Below are 17,391 nucleotides of genomic sequence, written 5' to 3'. Positions count from 1 at the left end.
GAAGTGTCTTTTCATATCTTCTGCCCACTTTTTGACTTGATTATTTGTTTTTTGGGTGTTGAGTTTAAGAAGTTCTTTATAGATCTTGGGTACCAGCCCTTTATCTGTAGTGTCATTTGCAACTATCTTCTCCCATTCTGTGGGTTGCCTCTTTGTTTTGTTGCCTTTTTCCTTTGCTGTTCAGAAGCTTTTTATCTTGATGAAGTCCCAAAAGTTCATTTTTGCTTTTGTTTCACTAGCCTTTGGAGATGTATGTTGAAAGAAGTTGCTGTGGGCGATGTCAAAGAGGTTACTGCTCATGTTCTCCTCTAGGATTTTGATGGATTCCTGTCTCACATTGAGGTATTTCATCCATTTTGAATTTATCTCTGTGTATGGTGTTAGAGAATGGTCGAGTTTCATTCTTCTGCATGTGCCTGTCCAATTTTTGCAGCACCATTTATTGAAGAGACTGTCTTTTTTCCATTGCATGTTTTTTCCTGCTTTGTCAAAGATTATTTGACCATAGAGTTGAGAGTCCGTATCTGGGTTCTCTATTCTGTTCCATTGGTCTCTATGTCTGTTTTTGTGCCAGTACCATGCTGTCTTGGTGATCACGGCTTTGTAATATAGTTTGAAATCGGGCAACGTGATGACCCCAGCTTTGTTTTTCTTTTTCACCATTTCCTTGGCGATTTGGGGTCTTTTCTATATAATTGTATTCTTAAACATCACGCAACCCCTTCCTTGCCTCATTATTCATCTTTTTATTCCCCCCAAAAATTATCAGGAAAATGTCCTATCATTATGTGAAGATATTATGGTAAGCAATATTGAGACAACATATGCTTTTAGAGAGGAAATAGCCTGTAAATACTGATTACTCAATTTAATCATAACTGCATTATGTTTAATAAATAATTATAATATAAAAGTATAAAAAGAGATCCTGACTTATTTATAAAATCTGGAGGCAGTATATTTTGGGTATATTTAGCCATCATTTTTCACATGATAGTCTGTTTTCTCTTCTCACAGATATCACAATTTCTCAAAAATTATCATCATAATTAGTATCATTGGATAAAAGTTTTTGAGAATACATATTTGGTGTGAAAACCCATCTTCTAAGCAAAATACCAGAAGACCTAGCCTTGCAATTGGTAGGTGATAAAGAGACCTAGACAAGTATTTGATATTATAGATAATAACATATGGCCAACCATATATTATTATAAAGAGAAACGGCATTAATTAGTCCCAATCTCTCCACCACGCCACGGATATTATCCCCATTTCTGCTCAAAACATAGGGTTGTTTTGAAAGGAATTGTCTTTAGAAATCCATCTTTTCAATAAGAGAAAAGAACAAAAATTGATAGATATGGGGGGAAAGTCAAATACAAGAAAATAATAGTCCAAATTGTCCAAACAGTAGTCCAAAATAAAATGTGGCATGACTTTTGGAACATGAGGAAAGGTAAGAGTTTTTGATCTGGAACTCATTTCCATTGCATAACAGAGAAATTGTGTTATTGGAATCAGAGAGACAAAAATAATCCTAGTGCATTCTTGGCTCTATAAAAAAAAAGAATTTACAAAGTTATGAAAATACATACCTCAGTTCTTGGTTTTTAACTTATAGAACTTTTTGAGGTATTGTACCTCAAAAATATAGTACTAAATGGGATAAATATTGGAAGGGGAAAATTTGTGATAGGGTGGGCAGATGGAGGTAATGGCAATAGCTGCTAAGATGGTCATATTACATAATGAAAAGCCAAGAGATACCCTTAGGCTAATAAATTAAGAATTAGAGGTTTACATATGTAGTGTATATATATAAAGTATATAATACAAATATACCAAATTTGAAGTTGGGGCATGAAAATTTGTGATGAAAGAATTTGTATGGGCATAACCTCTTCTTTTGTTCATTAAAGTTAATAAACCAGTAACACTTCATGTTTATGTATTATTTAGAGTTATAGAAGCTAGAAATGAAAAATTTGAAATATAAAACAAAAATTATTGTTTCTGGAAGTTAGATGAGAGTAAGCAGTAGACTCAGGGCAAGAAGGACGTTACTATTTATTATATGATCTTCTGTAGGAACTGACTCAACCTAAATCCACACACACTTATTTTTTAGAGTAGTATATTTAATTTGACAGTAATAGAAATTTAAATGTTGGCACTAATATTGAATTTTATTTTATTTTTCATTTTTTAAAATTTAAATTCAATTAATTAAAATATAATGTATTATTGGTTTCAGAGGTACAGGTCTGTGATTCATCAGTCTTATATAATACCCAGTGCATCACGTACCTTCTTTAATGTGCACCACCCAGTTACTCCATCCCTCCTCCCCCCTCCCCTCCAGCATCCCTCAGTTTGTTTCCTATGATTAAGAGTCTCTTATGGTTTGTCTCCCTCTCTAGCTTCATCTTGTTTTATTTTTTCCTCTCTTCCCCTATGGTCCTCTGTTTTGTTTCTCAAATTCCTCATATCCATGAGATCATATTATAATTGCCTTTCTCTTATTGACTTATTTTGCTTAGCATAATATCCTCTAGTTCCATACACGTCTTTGCAAATGGCAAGATTTCCTTTTTTGATGGCTGTGTAATATTCCGTTGTATATTCCACATCTTCTTTATCCATTCATCTGTTGATGAACATCTGGGTCCTTTCCATAGTTTGGCTATTGTGGATATTGCTGCTATAAACATTGGGGTGCAGATGACCCTTCTGATCACTACATGTGTATTTTTGGGGTGAATACTCAGTAGTGCAATTGCTGGGTCATAGGGTAGCTCTATTTTCAAATTTTTGAGGAACCTCCATACTGTTTTCCAGAGCGGCTGCACCAGCTTGCATTCCCACCAATAGTGTAAGAAGGTTCCCCTTTCTCTGTATCCTCAACAACACCTCTTGTTTCCTGACTTATTAATTTTAGCCATTCTGACTGGTGTAAGGTGATATCTCCTTGTGGTTTTGATTTGTATTTCCCTGATGCTGAGTGATGTTGAATATTTTTTCATGTGTCTGTTGGCGATTTGCATGTCTTCTTTGGAGAAATGTCTGTTCACATGTTCTGCCCATTTCTTGATTGGATTATTTGTTCTTTGGGTGTTGAGTTTGATAAGTTCTTTACAGATTTTTGATACTAGCCCTTTATCTGATATGTCATTTGCAAATATCTTCTCCCATTCTGTCGGTTGTCTTTTGGTTTTGTCAACTGTTTCCTTTGCAGTGCAAAAGTTTTTATCTTGATGAAGTCCTAATAGTTCATTTTTGCCTTTGTTTCCCTTGCCTTTGGAGACGTGTCTAGCAAAAAGTTGCTGCAGCCGAGGTCAAAGAGGTTGCTGCCTGTGTTCTCCTCTAGGATTTTGATGGATTCCTGTCTTAGATTTAGGTCTTTCATCCCTTTTGAGTCTATTTTTGTGTATGATGTAAGGAAGTGGTCCAGTTTCATTCTTCTGCATGTGGTTATCCAATTTTGCGAACACCATTGTTGAAGAGACTGTCTTTTTTCAGTGGATATTCTTTCCTACTTTTTTGAAGATTAGTTGACCATAGAGTTGAGGGTCCATTTCTGGGTTCCATTGATCTGTTCCAATGATCTATGTGTCTGTTTTTGTGCCATTACCATACTGTCTTGATGATTATAGCTTTGTAATAGAGCTTGAAGTCCAGAATTGTAATGCCACTAGTTTTGGTTTTCTTTTTCAACATTCCTTTGCCTATTTGGGGTCTTTTCTGGTTCCATACAAATTTTAGGATTGTTTGTTCCAGCTCTGTGAAAAACATTGATGGTATCTTAATAGGGATTGCATTAAATGTGTAGATTACTCTAGGTAGCCTGGACATTTTAGTAATATTTGTTCTTCCAATTCATGAGCATGGAATGTTTTCCATTTCTTTGTGTCTTCCTCAATTCCTTTCATGAATGTTCTATAGGTTTCTGAGTATAGGTCCTTTGCCTCTCTGGTTAGGTTTATTCCTAGGTATCTTATAGTTTTGGGTAGAGTTATAAATGGGATCGACTCCTTAATTTCTCTTTCTTCTATTTCATTAGTGTATAGGAATGCAATGATTTCTGTGCATTGATTTTTATATCCTACCACTTTGCTGAATTCCTGTATGAGTTCTAGCAATTTCGGGATGGAGTCTTTTGGGTTTTCCACGTAGATTACCATGTCATCTGCAAAGAGTGAGAGTTTGACTCCTTCTTTGCTGATTCAGATGCCTTTTATTTCTTTTTGTTGTCTGATTGCTGAGGCCAGGACTTCTAGTACTATGTTGAACAGCAGTGGTGATAGTGAACATCCCTGTTGTGTTCCTGACCTTAGGCAGAAAGATCTCTGTTTTTCCCCATTGAGAATGATATTCACTGTGGGTTTTTCATATATGCCTTTTTTTTTTTTTTTATGATACCGAGGTGCGTTCCATCTATCCCTACACTGTGAAGGGTTTTAATCAAAAAAGAATGCTGTACTTGTCACGCGCTTTTTCTGCATCTATTGAAAGGATCATATGGTTCCTGTCCTTTCTTTCATTTATGTAGTGTATCACATTGATTGATTTGTGGATGTTGAACCACCCTTGCAGCCCAGGAATAAATCCCACTTGGTTGTGGTAAGTAATCCTTTTAATGTACTGTTGGATCCAACTGGCTAGTATTTTGGGTGAGAATTTTTGCTTCCATGTTCATCAGAGATATTGATCTGTAATTCTTCTTTTTCTGGAGTCTTTGGTTTCAGGATCAAGGTAATGCTGGCCTCATAGAAAAAGTTTGGAAGTTTTCCTCTTATTTCTATTTTTTGGAACAGTTTCAGAAAAATAGGTATGATTTCTTCTTTAAATGTTTGGTAGAATTCCCCTGGGAAGCTATCTGGCCCTGGGCTCATGTTTGTTGGGAGAATTTTGATTACTGCTTCAATTTCCTTACTGGTTATGGACCTGTTCAGGTTTTCTATTTCTTCATGTTTCAGTTTTTGTAGTTTATAAGTCTCTAGGAATGCATCCATTTCTTCCATATTGCCTAATTTTTTGGCATATACTTGCTTATAATATGTTCTTATAATTGTTTGTGTTTCTTCAGTGTTGGTTGTGATCTTTCCTCTTTCATTCATGATTTTATTTACTTGTGTCCTTTCTCTTTTCTTTTTGATAAATCTGGCCAGGGGTTTATTGATCTTATTAATTCTTTCAAAGAAGGAGCTTCTAGTTTCTTTGATCTGTTCTACTGCTCTTCTGGTTTCTATTTCATTGATTTCTGCTCTAATATTTATTATTTCTCTTCTCTTGCTGGGTTTAGGCTTTATTTGCTTCTTTCTTCAGCTCCTTCAGGTGTAAGGTGAGGTTGTGTATTTGAGACCTTTCTTGTTTCTTGAGAAAGGCTTGTATTGCTATATACTTTCCTCTTAGGACCACCATTGCTACATCCCAAAGGTTTTGAACAGTAGTGTTTTCATTTTCATTTTTTTCCATGATTTTTTAAAATTCTTCTTTAATTTGCTGGTTGACCCATTCATTCTTTAGTAGGATGCTCTTTAACCTCCATGTATTTGAGTTCTTTCCAAATTTACTCTTGTGATTCAGTTCCAGTTTTAAAGGATTGTGGTTTGGATATCTGCAGGTAATTATCCCAATCTTTTGGTTCTGGTTGATACCTGATTTGTGACCCAGTATGTGATCTGCTCTGGAGAGTGTTCCATGTGCACTAGCTAAGAATGTGTATTCTGTTGCTATGGGATGGAATGTTCTGAATATATCTGTGAAGTCCATCTGGTCCAGTGTATCATTCAAAGCCTTTATTTCCTTGTTGATCTTCTGCTTAAATGATCTGTCCATTGCAGTGAGGGGGGTGTTAAAGTCTCCTACTATTATTGTGTTTTTATTGATATGTTTCTTTGATTTTGTTATTAATTAGCTCATATAATTGGCTGCTCCCATGTAGGGGCATAAATATTTATAATTGTTAGATCTTGTTGGATAGACCCTTTAATTATGATACAGTGTCCTTCCTTATCTTTTATTACAGTCTTTGATTTAAAATCTAAATTTGTCTGCTATAAGGATTGCCACCCCAGCTTTCTTTTGGTATCCATTAGCATGATAACTGGTTTTCCACCCCCTCACATTAAGTCTGGAGGTGTCTTTCGGTCTAAAATGAGTCTCTTGGGGCACCTGGGTGACTCAGTTGTTAAATGTCTGGCTTTGGCTCAGGTCATGATCCCAGGATCCTGGGATTGAGCCTTGCATTGGGCTCCCTGCTCTGTGGGAAACCTGCTTCTCCCTCTCCCACTCCCTCTGCTTGTGTTCCCTCTCTTGCTGTGTCTTTCTCTGTCAAATAAATAAATAAATTTAAAAAAAAAAAGATAAAAAAATAAATGAAATGAATCTCTTGCAGACAGCATATTGGTGGGTCTTGATTTTTTATCCAGTCTGATACCCTGTGTCTTTCCATTGGGGCATTTAATCCATTTACATTTAGAATAACTATTGAAAGGTACGAATTTAGTGCCACTGTATTACCTGTAAACTGACTGTTACTTTATATAGTCTCTGTTCCTTTCTGGTCCGTGTTACTTTTGGTATCTCTCTTTGCTTAGAGGATCCCTTTAATATTTCTTGAAGGGCTGGTTTGGTGATCACAAATTCTTTCAGTTTCTGTTTGTCCTGGAAACTTTTAATCACTCCTTCTATTTTGAATGACACCTTAGCTGGATAAAGTATTCTTGGCTGAATATTTTTCTCATTTAGCCCCCTGAATATATCATGCCAGTCCTTTCTGGTCTGCCAGGTCTCTGTGGATAGGTCTGCTGCTAATCTAATGTTTCTACATTGTAGGTTACTGACCTCTTGTCCTGAGCTGCTTTTGGGATTTTTTCTTTGTCTCTGAGATTTGTAAGTTTCGCTATTACATGTCAGGGTGTTGACCTGTTTTTTATTGATTTTGAGAGGGGTTCTCTGTGCCTCCTGGACTTTGATGGCTGTTCCCTTCCCTAGATTAAGGAAGTTCTCTGCTATAATTTGCTCCAATATACCTTCTACCCCTCTCTCTCTTTCCTCTTCTTCTGGGATCCCAATTTTTCTAATAATGTTTCACTTTATAGTATCACTTATCTCTCAAATTCTCCCTTCATGATCCAATAGTTTTTTATCTCTCTTTTTCTCAGCTTTTTTATTCTCCATCATTTAGTCTTTTATATCATTAATTCTCTCTTCTGCCCCATTTATCCTAGCAGTTAGAGCCTCCATTTTTTATTGCATCTCATTAATAGCCTTTTTGATTTTGACTTGGTTAGATTTTAGTTCTTTTATTTCTCCAGAAAGGGATTCTCTAGTGTCTTCTATGCTTTTTTCAAGCCCAGCTAGTATGATTATAAACGTTATTCTGAACTCTAGTTCTGACATCTTACTTATGTCCAACCTGATTAGGTCCCTGGTAGTCAGTACTGCCTCTTGTTCTCTTTTTTGAGGTGAGTTTTTTTGTCTTGTCATTCTGTCCAGAGAAGAATAGATGACCAAGAGAACAAAATACTAAAATGGCAACAACAACTCCAGAAGAATATACACTAAACAAATCAGATGAGACCCTAAACTGGGGAAAAATGAAAAAATAATCCAACAACAAAAGCAAAAAACAAACAAAGAGATAGAATATCATCAGACAGGTGAGCATAACATAGCAATACACTGGATTTTGTGTTTATTTTGGTTTGTTTTTAGAAAACTAGATCCCAAAATTTTAAAGAAAGAAAAGCATATATATGTGTAAAAATAAAGTTAAATACAATGAAAGGATAGAATGTAACTGTAAAAATGGAAATTAAAAGACAAGAAAAAAAAAAGAAAAGAAAAGAAAAATGAACCAGAGCTCCTGAGTGTATTTTGGTCAGTTTTTTAGAAGAAACTACATCTGAAAATTGTAAAGAAAGAAAAACTTATATATACAAAAATACAATTAAATTCATTAAAAGGCTAGAATGTAAATGTAAAGATGAAGATTTAAAAAGACTTTGATTAAAAAAAAGAAAAAAAAGAAAAAAGGAAGAATAAAAAGAAAAAAAAAGAAAGAAAACAACAACAAAAAAGATAGTGTGATCAGACAGGTGAATAGAACAGAGCCAGACACTAGATTTTGGGTATATTTTGGTCTGTTAGAAGAAACTGCATCCCAAAATTGTAAAGAAAGGAAAACATATATATACAAGCATAAGATTAAATACAATGAAGGGATAGATTATACTGTAAAAATGAAAATTAAAAAAAGATTTAAAAGAGTTGATAAAATAAGAAATTTGTTGAAAAAGGAAAAAAAAAAACATTTTAAAGATTAAAGTTGAAAGACTAAAGAATCATGGGGGGAAAAGCCATGAATTCTATGTGCAGTATTCCCCTAGTGCTGGAGTTTTTCAGTTCTCATTGATCCATAAACTAGGTCTTGGCTGGATATTCTTATAGATCTTCTGGGGGAGGGGCCTGTTGCGTTATTCTCAAATGTGTTTGCCCCAGGTGGAATTGCACTGCCCTTGTCAGGGAGCCAGGCTAAGTAATCTGCTCCATTTTGCTCTATGTGGCTTTTGTTCCCTGATGGCTTTTTGCTCAGTTTTAGGGGATAAGAATGAAAATGGCAGCCTCCCAATCTCCAGCCCCAGAGCCAAAAGCTTGGGGCCTCACTCCTCAGTGAGCCCTCAGAGAAAAGCAGTCAGTCACTCCTGTCTCCTTGGTCTCCAGCCACACTCCATGCTCATTCGGCCTGTGACAGAGCTTTTCTATCTCAGGCACATGACCCTATTTCGAGTCTCCAAATGCTGCAGACTCCTGTGGTGTGCTCCTGAACTGCTGTTCCCAGGGGAGAAATGGGGGTTTCATGGTTCTGGTGCTTGCTGGGCCCCTGCTCAGTCACCCGACTGAGCTGTTGTTCATGGTTTATGGCAACTCCGAGCTGAGAGCCCACTCCTGGGCTCACTCTTTGCAGCTGGCTTCCCTGCTCCAACTTCTGGGAGCTCTGCCACACTCAGGCATCCCTGGTCTTCCTGTGACCCCGAGGATCCTGAGACCACACTGTCCCAGTTCAGGTTCTGCCCCCACTGAGCTGCCTGAGCAACATCCCTCACCAGAGCAGATATGTAAAAGTTCTGATTTTGTGTTCTGCTGCTATATCACTTGCCAGTAGGTGGCTGATGGAGCCTCCCTCCCCTCTGAGGTTTATCTTCCCATATATCACCTTGGATTCACTTTTCTGCACCTCCTACCTTGCAGAAAGTGGTCACTTTTCTATTTGTAGAGTTGCAGCTGTTCTATTCTTAGCTCTCCGGTTGAGTTTGAAGATATTCAGAATGATTTGATAGCTATCTAGCTGAATTCCTGAGACCACTCAAAATTAAGGTTTCCTTGTCCTCTGTCATCTTGAACTCTCTCCAATATTGAATCTTAAAATTGCCATTAAGAATAATAATTGAGGCTTTAAGATGCAAATGCTAAAATAACAAATTATATTAACCACTGATAAAATGTTTGTAGTCATTTATCATTCTTTAGGGAAAATGTTTTTTCACCTCCATATTTTTCTTCCTTTTTAAAATTCAGCAAGGTATTTTTATTAATTAACATAAAAAGTAATACTAAATTAGCTTGGAAAAATCACATTTTATCAATAACATGGAAAAAATTAAATAGAATCTTCTTTTCTTTTTAAGAATTTTTTATTTAAGACAGAGAGATACAGATAGAGAGAGAGAGAGAGTTGGAACAGTGGGGAGAGGCAGAGGAAGAAGGAGAAGTAGACTCCCTGCTGAGCAGGGAGCCTGATGTGGGCTCGATCCCAGGACCTGGAGATCATGACCTGAGCTGAAGGCAGATGCTTAACCATCAGAGCCACCCAGGTGCCCCTAAATAGAATCTTCATGATCATGTCCTGTGGTCCACAATCATAACTAGAACTGGCAATTTTGATGGAATGAATGAAATTATTGGAAATTTAATATTATTTTTCAAACCTTTTCTTAGTAGTTTAATAGATATCATAAAAATTTCTTAATGATTTTCTTGCATTAGTACTACTATGTCTATCAACACACACACACACACACACACACATTCCCTTATTTCCCAAAGGTAGTTATCTGTGGAACATCTTTTTTTGTTTGTTTGTTTGTTTTCAATATTATATGTTTTAATGTAGCTCTATTACTGTATTTTATAATTAAACTTTTATTTTGAAATTACTGTAGACTCATATTCTGTTTAAGAAGAAATACAGAATTCTTGTGTACTATTTATACAGTTTCCCCCAGTGGTAACATCTTGCAAAATTATAGTGCAATATCACAATCAGGATATTGATATTTATACAACATACCAGTCTTATTTGAGATAGGCCAGTTTTAGCTGTACTTGTGTGTGTGTGTGTGTGTGTGTGTGTGTGTAGTGTACTTAGCTCTATATATCACATATGTAATTTGGGGTAAATACTAATAAAACCCTGCTTTTCTAAGTCTAATAGTATTTTATGTGTTTATCAACATATACATAATTGTACTAATTGCATCACAATTAAACATGGTTTGCTCTTTATTGAACACCTACACAATGTGAAACACTGTAACCATTTTTTTGTTGTTTAATTTATTTGACATATAACATTGTGTAAATTTAAGGATTATAATGTGTTAACTTGATACATTTTTGTACTGTAATATGACTGTCATTGTAGCAATATTTAGCACCTCTCTCACATTACATAATTATCTTTGCTTAAATATATTTTAAAATTTAATCCACATCAGATATGGTTCATTGTGTGGGTTAAAAAAAAACTGCAGAATTGTGATTCTAGGTTTTTATCCTTTTAAATCTTTTCATCCTATTATGATACTCATTTTATTTTATTTTATTTTATTTATTTTTTTTAAAGATTTTATTTATTTATTTGACAGAGAGACACAACGAGAGAGGGAACACAAGCAGGGGGAGTGGGAGAGGGAGAAGTAGGCTTCCCATGGAGCAGGGAGCCTGATGAGGGGCTCGATCCCAGGACCCTGGGATCATGACCTGAGCCGAAGGCAGATGCTTAACGACTGAGCCACCCAGGCACCCCTTATGATAGTCATTTTAATTAAAATAAACTTGGAAGAAGAATTTTCTCTTCCAAAAGAAGGTACAACAATTTTTTATGTAAAATCCGAAGTTGAAGTAGGAGTGCCAAATACAAATGAAAGCAAAAGAGGCTTCACAATAAATTAATATTGCTTTCAGGGAAACCAAGATAAAATTGAGTTTTTGAATATTTGATGAAATATACTGTATTAGTCTGAGAGTTGCTGTAATAAATTACCACAAAGTTGGTGGATTAAAACAACAGAACATTTTGTCTCATAGTTTTGGAGGCTAGAATCCAAAAAATGTTAGCAGGGTCGTGTTCCCTCTGAAAGCTCTAAGAAAGAATCCTCCTTTGCCTTTTAAGTTCCATGTGGTTATGGGTAATCCTTAGCTTGAAGCTCCATCACCCCACCCTCTGCCTACATGTTCACATGTCCTTTTTCTTTGTGTATCTCTGGTATCCCCTCCTCTTTTAAGGATACCAGTCATTGTATTTACGATTCAGTATGACATCACCTTAACTAATAACATCTACAAAAATCTACTTCCAAATAAGTCACATTCCTAGGTTCCAAGTGGACATGGATTTTGGAGGGATACTAGTCAGCGCACTAAATACACTGAAGAAAGATAATTCTAATTAGTGGAGTTACATTTTCACTCATATTTAGTCAGCTGGAATTGTGAGAATAGAGGTGGCTTTTGAACAACATGGGGTTAGGGGCACCAACCCCCTACACAGTCAAGAATTCACATATAACTTTTGGCTCCCCCAAAACCCAACTACTAGTACCCTACTTATTGACTGGAAGCCTTCTTGATAACATAAAGAGTTGTTTAACACATATTTTGTATGCTCTATGTATTATATACTGTATTCTTACAATAAGGTAAGTTAGAGAAAAGGTTATTAAAAAATCATAAGGAAGAGAAAATAATTTACAGTACTGTATTATTAAAAAATCCTCATATAAGTGAACCTGTGGATTTCAAACCTGTATTGTTCAAGGGTCAACTGTATGACTATTTGCCTATGGTAGATATAATCAGAGCTCATCCCCATCTGGTTCTCCTTTTGGGCTCACAGAAAAAGTAAATTTTCTAACTTTTTCAGTAAGATAGAGAGCATTGTAACTTACTTGTTCTTATCATAGTGGTGTAAGCAGAGTGATATACTCTTACTTCTAGGCTAAATCATTTATGAGACTCTCTCTCTTTCCCTGATAGAGTGACCAGAGACACCTCATCTTTACAGATAATGGATCAACATAAAAGCAAAAGCATCTTTCATTTTCCTGGATCCTTCATGATATTGTGGAGCTGAACCAGCCAAACATGCATTGGATATATGGGTGAGTGAGAAATAATTAATGATTTTGTAGAATTAACCTAATAATTTTTTTTTTCCTGTAGCATACCCTTTCCTACCATAACCAATATTTACTTTCTAGACATTCCCTGTTTCAGGCTCCCATTCAGTCATTATTGGTCAAATATTCTAATATCAAATTATCTTTTTTATCTGCTCTTTAGTAGCATGACCAACCAAATCTCAGCTGTTCCATATTACTAAAAATATAATTATAAATTATATTCAATCTGATACTTAAATAAATCTTAGGTAAAGAAGTAAATCCACAAACTGTTGGGTCTTCAAGGAGTAAACATCCTCTCTTAGACTTGTTAGTTCCTTCAAGGTTTTATATTTGAAAATGTGAAAAAATTTAAATTATATACATATTAGTGTAAACAAATCTAAACATCTCAAGAAATTGAAATGATTGCATATTCTGTTTTTATTTCCAGATACTCTATAATTTTATAGTAGTGAGTTTATAATAAAAAAGGGTTGTGGACCATAAGAAAGTGTGCTAAAATGTTTTATTAGTTGATTTACAAAGTGACTCCTTTTTAGACAATACTATTTCCATGAAGCTATATAAGTGAGTTCATGTTGTAAAACATTCTGTAGTCCTTGAAATGAAGAATTTGCAGGGGACATGGATTATAAAGAGATTCCTAGGCAGAAATATATAGCAATAACATAAAAATTACAAGTCAATTACCTGCAGAAATTAAAAAAAAAACAATTATGTTTGGCAATTTAGGAATATAAATGTTAGAAATACACACTTGTTTTCAATTTCAGCTCTCATAACAGAGGAGACCCAATTACAGTATGTTCCAAATTAGAAAGCTAATTAGATGCTCAAAACTGGCATCTTTGTAGTATAAAGTATTATATTTATCTCGCCATTTTACTTTCAAGAGAGCATGCTTTAATTTATAGTCTTATGTGGTATGTATATACCACATATATGTGTGTGTGTGTGTGTGTGTGCACTTGTATGCACCCATATTGTTTCCAAATAATTTTTTCAATTCTTTCATTGGGACTATATTTTATTGGGTCAGAGTCAAGCAAACAAAGTAATACTGTGCTTCAGAGGAGTACTAAATGATAAAAGGTATGAAAGAGAAAAATACTGTCATCTGGTACCCAAAACAATTTTTCAGATGTGTAGAAACACCCTTTATCACTTCATTTACATAACAATTATATTTGATTTCCCCACCCCCCCCAAGAGTCCTTTACACTCGGTCATAGTATTCTTCAGTGTATTACAAAAAATTCACTGGGTAATTAAAACTATTAAATGATAGAAAAGAATGAAGCAGAATGCATCTGCCAGTACAGGGAGTAGAAGGGGAGACAATGAGCAGAAGGATATTTCAACCTACCAAGCCTTGCTAATCCACCTTTTGACCTCGTTGTTAATATGAGAATTATTAGTGCTGAGAAAATATATCTAATAGGATATTGAAGCCTAGAGACTCAGTTCATGACCATAAGGAATTATAAATCCAATTGGACAGAGGTTGAATCAACATGAATATCAGCTAATAAATACAAAGTAGTAACTGGATATATATATATATATATATAGTTTTGAGTGATGAGAATTAATGTAGGTGTAGTTGAATTTGCTAATTATTTTTCTGATAAATTTATGATAAATGTACTCTTAATAAATAAATTAATAATGAATTTCTGTGTTACATATAATCCCTTTTGAGCCAATATACTCAATGCATATGTATGCATAATCATATATGACAGCAAGAATAGATTATATTTTCATTAATATATTTACCTTTTATGACCTAACATAGCATGGATCTGAAAATAAAATGATTCTCCTTTATATTTAAACACCTGCATACTCATTTGTGAGGAAATGAATTAATCATTCAACCTATATTAGATCACCTAATATATCCAAGCATGGATCAGAAAAAGTGCCAGAGATTTTTGTTACCTTTGATAATTAAAATAGTCATTTTTTCATACAACTGAAATCTTGATAGAAACAAAATTCAGTATATCATTCTCAAAAACAACAACAATAACAATACTAACATTAGAAGGGGTAAGAAGAAAAACTATTAAATTAGAAAGATCCCAGGTTATTCATGTTTTCTAATTATAGAGCCTATATATATTTAGATGTTTTATATAGATATAGACAGAGATATTTAGACATTAAAAAGTAATGTCAAAATCAGGGGCACCTGGCTGGCTCAGTCAGTGGAATGTGCGACTCTTGATTTTGGGATTGTGAGTTTGAGCCCCACATTGGGTGTAGAGATTACATACATACATACATAAATATTTAAAAACTAATGTCAAAATCCATACTGCTAATTTTTTTTCTTCATTTCCTGTCAAGTCCACACAAATAACAAAGAAGTAGCCTGATTTTAGAACATGTTATTTCCAGGACATGTACTGAGATTAATAAAAATTAAAAATCTTTCCTAATTTTTCTACTTTTAAAATAATAGCATATAATGAGAACTCTGAAACTTTGCAATATCCTAAACCGACTTATGAATTAATAAAGACTATGGTGTATATTCAGCACATCTGTAGTGTTCATTTTTCCCCCTTGAAAATTGATACTTCATTTGTGTAACTGTATTAAGCAAAACACTCCTAGTCACATAGCAGGAAGCACAACTCATATTCAGTACTAAATCAGAACCTCTAAACTGTTTTCATTGTGTATATGGGTTTTTAGGAGATGCTGTTTATAAAAAAGAAAAAATCTTATCAAGTTGGGAATGTTGAGTTAAACATGTTTCTTTATTGTAAGAATTCCCATGACCTTAATGGGTAAATACTTATGGTGAAATTATAAGGGGGAAGAGCATAGGTGAAATATTTTCTTTTTTTTTTTTAAAGATTTTATTTATTTATTTGAGAGAGAGAATGAGAGAGAGCACATGAGATGAGGGAGGGTCAGAGGGAGAAGCAGACTCCCTGCTGAGCAGGGAGCCCGATGCGGAACTTGATCCCGGGACTCCAGGATCATGACCTGAACCAAAGGCAGTCGCTTAACCAACTGAGCCACCCAGGCGCCCAGGTGAAATATTTTCTAATGTCATTTGACTATGGGCAATTTTTTTTATAATATAGCAATTACTATATCACTGAACTAGGGTTCCATTTCCGAAGCACTCCCCCAAGCTATAACCAGTATTTATCAATGAATTTTTGTCTCTTGCTTACTTCTCTATCTACTATAGACCAAATTCAGTCAATCTTCCATGTTATACTTCCTCTTCATTTCACTGCCCTTCATATTAACTATTGCCATTTGGCTTCTCACAGTTTATTCTTCCATTCTCACTCTAATCTAGTCTGTCGTTCACACTGCAATGATCGTGCGTGCGCCTTCCTAGCACAGATTGCTCATGTACCTCTGCAGCTACTTCCCGTCCTTGTAGAACTAGTTTATATGCCATATCCATGGAGCTTTCTGCAATACTCTTACTGAGAACAGCTTAGCTATTATTCAAATTGCTCCATGACTCTATTACTAAAAGGATCACACATGTCTAATTTTGCAGTGTGTATATCCATTTTGACTAAAAAATTTTGAATGTTTTTTTTAAAGACAAGAAGTAGACATTGGTACAGCTTACCGAGTATTTCCAATTTTCCTTATGGGTCCATGGTAAGGTAGCTCTTCACTAATCCTTAGATTAGGGTCATGGAACTTGGTGGATTAAACATGAATGGAAGAGAGTTAGCCTCCCTGTACACGGAGAGGATAAAGCCTTAAGAGTCAGTGCATGACTCACCACATTCTTTCTTTTTACAATAGCAAATTGCAATATGTCAGTTAGCCTGCCTAATCGTAGAATAAGACAGGAGCTGACTACTAAAATAGAGGTAGTAATGATGCAGCAGGAAAAAAAAAAAGTATTACTTGTTGAGATTATGGAGTTGTTTGTTACCACAGTATAACCAAGCTTTTTCTTTGGCTACATAAAATGAAGAACAGACGGTCTTGTATGTAAAAGATGAAAAAGAAAAAAAAGAAAAAGAAAAGAATAAAAGAAAAAGTATTAAATGGAGAAGAAGGGATCCTAAAATTCTCAATGTTTATTTAAATAATGAGCTCGACTCATTTAACTTTTTGTTGCTTACAAGATTTTAGGGAAATGCTACCAGAATAAACATATCAAATGAATTATTAAAGAATTATTTTAGTTAAAAAATCTGAAAATAAAAAAGGTCTGTTATCATGAATTTCTATTCCAAGTTGCCTCAGCCATTGCCTGCAACTTACTGACCTGTATTCAGCGACTAACCATGATACAACCATTTCAAACTTAAAAGGCCAAACATATAATTTTCCATCACTGTTTCCATACTATTTGATAATATTTCTGTTATCATGCGTAAGAAAATCAATAAGCTTCCAAAGAAATAAATCTAAATTTTAAGGTAGTTAGCAAACTCTTCTTATTTTTTTATTAGATTTCTAAAAATTGAAGATAAACTGATCACAGCTGATCACATTAACCTTCTGACAGACATATTATCATGGAAATGTCTATAAATAGTGAAACTTGAATTAAAATAACCCATCAGGCTTCTTTCCTATCAAAGACGTTTTTCTTTTCTTTTTTTTTTTTTTTAAAGATTTATTTATTTATTTATTTATTTATTTGACGGAGAGAGACAACAGCGAGAGAGGGAACACAGGCAGGGGGAGTGGGAGAGGGAGAAGCAGGCTTCCCGCCGAGCAGGGAGCCCGATGCGGGGTTCGATCCCAGGACCCTGGGATCATGACCTGAGTCGAAGGCAGACACTTAACGACTGAGCCACCCAGGTGCCCCGACTTTTTTATTTTCTATGATAGAACAATATAATGAAGGTCCCATGCTTTGAGAATTCTGAGGGATTTTTTTTTTTTTTTAAAGATTATACTTAGAGTGAGA

At 34.9% G+C, this 17,391-nt stretch overlaps 1 long non-coding RNA gene across 1 annotated transcript in view; it reads left to right on the top strand.

Annotated features, from left to right (window-relative positions):
* LOC145722638 (uncharacterized) overlaps window positions 1–17,391 on the top strand; it is a 307,005-nt gene that overhangs the window by 159,827 nt on the left and 129,787 nt on the right. Inside the window, exon 2 of the long non-coding RNA XR_014147033.1 lies at window positions 12,325–12,449. This is a non-coding gene — a long non-coding RNA (uncharacterized LOC145722638). The remainder of the gene's footprint in view (window positions 1–12,324; window positions 12,450–17,391) is intronic.

This window comes from Leptonychotes weddellii, chromosome 7 (assembly GCF_054177405.1).
Source record: "Leptonychotes weddellii isolate Sample4059 chromosome 7, ASM5417740v2, whole genome shotgun sequence".
In the NCBI taxonomy this organism is placed as follows: domain Eukaryota; kingdom Metazoa; phylum Chordata; class Mammalia; order Carnivora; family Phocidae; genus Leptonychotes; species Leptonychotes weddellii.
The sequence above is the reverse complement of the archived record's forward strand: the minus strand, read 5'-3'. Positions and strand labels throughout refer to the sequence as shown.